The sequence below is a fragment of the Borostomias antarcticus genome, assembly GCF_949987555.1.
Source record: "Borostomias antarcticus genome assembly, chromosome: 30".
NCBI classification, from domain to species: Eukaryota; Metazoa; Chordata; class Actinopteri; order Stomiiformes; family Stomiidae; genus Borostomias; species Borostomias antarcticus.
Genome location: NC_140263.1, coordinates 1,977,777 through 1,982,609, shown reverse-complemented (window position 1 = coordinate 1,982,609; position 4,833 = coordinate 1,977,777). Strand labels below are relative to the sequence as shown.

At 44.2% G+C, this 4,833-nt stretch overlaps 1 protein-coding gene across 1 annotated transcript in view; it reads right to left on the bottom strand.

Moving 5' to 3' along the window:
• Positions 1-4,063: 4,063 nt before the first annotated feature.
• Positions 4,064-4,833, bottom strand: part of tmem38b (transmembrane protein 38B) — a 28,064-nt gene continuing 27,294 nt past the window's right edge. Inside the window, exon 6 of the mRNA XM_084460008.1 lies at positions 4,064-4,833. This exon is cut by the window's right edge and continues 947 nt beyond it. The gene's annotated coding sequence lies outside the window, so the exon portion shown is untranslated.

Below are 4,833 nucleotides of genomic sequence, written 5' to 3'. Positions count from 1 at the left end.
TGAATCTTCTTCCCAGGAAGTCTCACTTCCCATGCATGAAAAATCACCAAGGCTGCATTCCGAATCACATACTACCCTACTATATAGTATGCCAAAACAGGATGTAGTATGTCCCAATACATAGTATGCCACATGCAGTATGGCAAACATACCAGGATGTCCTACTACATCCGGTCGTATTTTGCAGTATGCAAGCCAGCAGGCTTTTTTGGCTATTCTGACCCACAATCCTGTGCGCAGCGGAAATGTGCGTCACATGTGCGAGTCGTGACAGCTGTAGACGAATGTCGCGTTATGGACAGCGACGGATATGGGCAAATTTCAAGGCACAATGTTATGACAAGGTAGTATGTCCCAATTGGATGCCTACTGCTTGCAACGTACATACTTTCTAAGGGCAGCTGTAGTAGGTTCTGGTAGTAAGAAGTAGAAGTATGCGATTCGGAACGCAGCCCTAGATTTGCACATAGGTCCAGCCCTATGGCAGAAGTCCTCAACTGGCATTGGTGGCCAATAGTCCTGATGGTGGCGCTACAGCAGCTGTCTAAAGTTTAAAACTTAAAAACATCATAACAAATCAGCCATACATGCCATCACTTTGCAACCACCACCAAGAGGACCAAGAGAGCAGAACATTCCAGATGCTTTGAGCTCCTCCTGTTCTTGGTCTGGTCATTATTTGCTGTAGCTGTGCGTTGTCCCTGGTGTTGTCTTGTGCCAACTTGTAAGTCTGTAAGCTTTGTCTTTTGTTCTCCACTTGTTGAGTGTGGTTTTACTGTTTAGTCTTTGGTTTTTGTCACTCATGTTGCCTTCATATTAACACACATTTTGTGGAAACTGCTGAAACCTCCATGTTACATCCACCTGCGACATTTACAGTACATGCAGCCCTTGTGATTGTGATGTTTAAGTCAGTGTGAAACAATCTATGGCTTCTCACATGGCAGGTAGCTCCACTGTCCTGTGACATGATTTTTAAAAATATTTTTAATTTGTAGCTGTTACTGGTTTGTTTGTTGTTGCTGTTACTGTTTGTTTTGTTTGCTTTTGTTTGCATCACTTCATCTGACCAGTCTTTTGTCTCAATCAGTGCCACCTGTGTTTAATCCAATCAAATCAGTGAATCCATGCTCAGTCCAGAGTCCCACAACTCATTCCCATCACAGTATGTAGGTCTACTAATATGTTCATGCAGGATTCATACGGTGTAAATATCTAGCTGACAGTTTTTTTTAGGTCAAACTGCCAGCTTCTCACTTGGCTCAAACAAGAACATGACCTTCCCTTGGTATCAACCTTCCTTGTGAGTTCAAACCCCGGGTGATGCAGAATAAACATGCTAATGCTACTCAGGCATCGTCTTCTGTTCTCCACTTGTTGAGTGTGTACTTTAGTTTTGTTTAGTTTTTGCTTTAGTTTTTTACCCCTTGTGGTGCCTTTAACAAACATGTTGGGGAAACTGAAACCTCCACAGACACCTGTGACATTTACATTCAACCCTTGATTGCTTGTCAGTGTGAAACCATCACCCAGCTGTTCTTGAAAACTGCTTCAGTTGCCGGCTCATGGCTCAGCACCTGGCTTGAGGAGGAGGCATGGATGAAACAAAACTCCCTTCAACTAGACTCACCCCTCAACAGGTCCAGCACTCTCCCATAACCCACCTCACCATTGCAGGCCAGACCATCGTTCTCTCCCCCTCAATTACCAACCTCGGTGTTGTTTGATCCTTCCCTGGCTTTCAACACCCACATCATTCTGCCATCTTAACATCATCAAACTCCGTCCTACCTTTACCCTGTTTGATGTCGAGAAGGTTAGAACGTAGAACGTTATCCATGGTCATGGATGTATTAATAGAACTGGATAGGGTCACTCCATTCACTGACTGCTCGAAGATGTGAAGCCCTATAGGGCCGTCAAATATCCTATATATCCTACATATAGGATATGTCAAATATAGGTTACATTTAAAATGTCATGTGAACAGCTAAACAAAAAAATCGGATCTGTGTAAAAAATCGGAATTGAGCATTAAGCCCTGCCGTGTGAACTAAGCCCATGCTTTTGCCACTATTCACTGGGTTCCCTGACAAGAGGCTCCAAAAGCTCCAATACCAGAACAGTGCTGCCAGGATCGTGATGAGTGCGGAAATATACCCATATCAACCCTACCCTGGCATCTTTGCTCTGGCTCCGTCTCCTATAGGATTGAATTCAAAACCCTTCTAACTTTCAAATGCACCGAAGCTACCTTAAAGAACTCCTCACTCTTCTAAAACCCCTCCTGCAATCGTTGATCTGGAAACAGCCTGCTTCTTCATACCCCAGGACAAAGCTTTGATTGATTGACTAAACTCTGTTCTATGGGAGGCCCTGCTTCTTCATACCCCAGGACTAAACTCTGTTCTATGGGAGGCCCTGCTTCTTCATACCCCCAGGACTAAACTCTGTTCTATGGGAGGCCCTGCTTCTTCATACCCCAGGACTAAACTCTGTTCTATGGGAGGCCCTGCTTCTTCATACCCCCAGGACTAAACTCTGTTCTATGGGGCCCTGCTTCTTCATACCCCAGGACTAAACTGTTCTATGGGAGGCCCTGCTTCTTCATACCCCAGGACTAACCTCTGTTCTATGGGAGGCCCTGCTTCTTCATATCCCAGGACTAAACTCTGTTCTATGGGAGGCCCTGCTTCTTCATACCCCAGGACTAAACTATGTTCTATGGGAGGCCTTGCTTCTTCATACCCCAGGACTAACCTTTGTTCTATGGGAGGCCCTGCTTCTTCATACCCCAGGACTAAACTCTGTTCTATGGGAGGCCCTGCTTCTTCATACCCCAGGACTAAACTATGTTCTATGGGAGGCCCTGCTTCTTCATACCCCAGGACTAAACTCTTCTATGGGAGGCCCTGCTTCTTCATACCCCAGGACTAAACTATGTTCTATGGGAGGCCCTGCTTCTTCATACCCCAGGACTAAACTCTGTTCTATGGGAGGCCCTGCTTCTTCATACTCCAGGACTAAGCTCTGTTCTATGGGAGGCCCTGCTTCTTCATACCCCCAGGACTAAACTCTGCTCTATGGGAGGCCCTGCTTCTTCATACCCCAGGACTAAACTCTGGTCTATGGGAGGCCCGGCTTCTTCATACCCCAGGACTAAACTCTGTTCTATGGGAGGCCCTGCTTCTTAATACCCCAGGACTAAACTCTGTTCTATGGGAGGCCCTGCTTCTTCATACCTCAGGACTAAACTCTGTTCTATGGGAGGCCCTGCTTCTTCATACCCCAGGACTAAACTCTGTTCTATGGGAGGCCCTGCTTCTTCATACCCCAGGACTAAACTCTGTTCTATGGGAGGCCCTGCTTCTTCATACCCCAGGACTAAACTCTGTTCTATGGGAGGCCTTGCTTCTTCATACCCCAGGACTATAAACTCTGTTCTATGGGAGGCCCTGCTTCTTCATACCCCCAGGACTATGCTTAGTTGCCCCCTGCCTTCGGAATGCCCTTCCTGAATATCTGAGGGCACCACAGACTCTGGGTTCTCTTAAGACTGGTGTAAAGACCTACCTATTTAGAAAAGCATTTTTGTATGTAATGTGTATATATTTTATATTTTAATTAGTGTCTGTTACTATTCTGTTTTGTTTTCATAATGTCTGATTGTTTCAGTACTGAGATTGTCTTATACTGAAAAGCTTTGTACATAAAATAAAATACATTATTATTATTATTAATCCTCACACACACTCCTAGTGATACCTGCAGGTCCTAAGCTGCTCCAGGTTAGAGAACTCAGTCCCACAGTAGAGGACCAGTCTGCTGCAGAAGCTACTGATCAAACCTCTTCATCCTGGAGTGGAGAGGTTAGCATGTGCTACAGTACCACTCCTTCACTGCTGTAATTAAACCTTCGCTAGATCATTATACCATCATGATATTATCAACAGAGGAAGACAGATACAACCCATTAACATGATTAAAAGATCAAAGGACGATGCCACTCAAGTAGATAAAGTGCAGATGAAAAAAATTTACTCTCATGCTTCTCAATAGTGTTTCAAAGCATTCAACAAGAACCAGAACAGTAGAAAACATCCCATCAGATTGTTACTAGTGCATTTCATTGAGTGAATATATAAATAGAATAAAATCTCTCTATATAATAATAATCATATAGCAATAATATTCTCTTTTTTTTTCTTCTTTTTAAAAAATAATCACAGCCAGTCGTAAACGTGCAGGTCCGTGAAACCAGCATATATATACAGATATAGAAAGTCGTCAAGAGACATTCAGCAGTAGATCGGCTACAAGATCGTTTCCCCCGAAACCCAGAGATAGAAAGATTGCATCGATGCATAATCAGGAAATCATCAACATTCAATACAAATAGTAAAAGATTTGGGAGCAGGACTACAGGGTTCACATACAACCTGAATCAGAAGCAACAGCCCAGACAGTCTTAATGACGCCGTTTTAGAACAGAAAGGGATCATTTTGTAAATGTCAATTTGGATCGTTGACAATTGTGCAATTTCCCCCTCTGGGATTAATAAAGTACCCACCCACCCACTAAAACTGCCATTTTCAAGAATGTCGTAGGGAAAGACTCCAGATGAGATGGAGGTTTTAAGCTAGCGTCTGGTCTGGTCTGTTGTATGTCAACCCCACTTTAAAGCATTCCAGCTCTGGTGTGAGCTCCGGCCAAGAGGCTCACAGCAGGTTTCATCAGGGGATACAGCAGGCAGAGACGCTCCCAGAGTGAGAGCAGCGGAGTACCCTCTAAAAAAGAGTCCTATAAAGAACCATCTGTCAGTCGAACCTTTT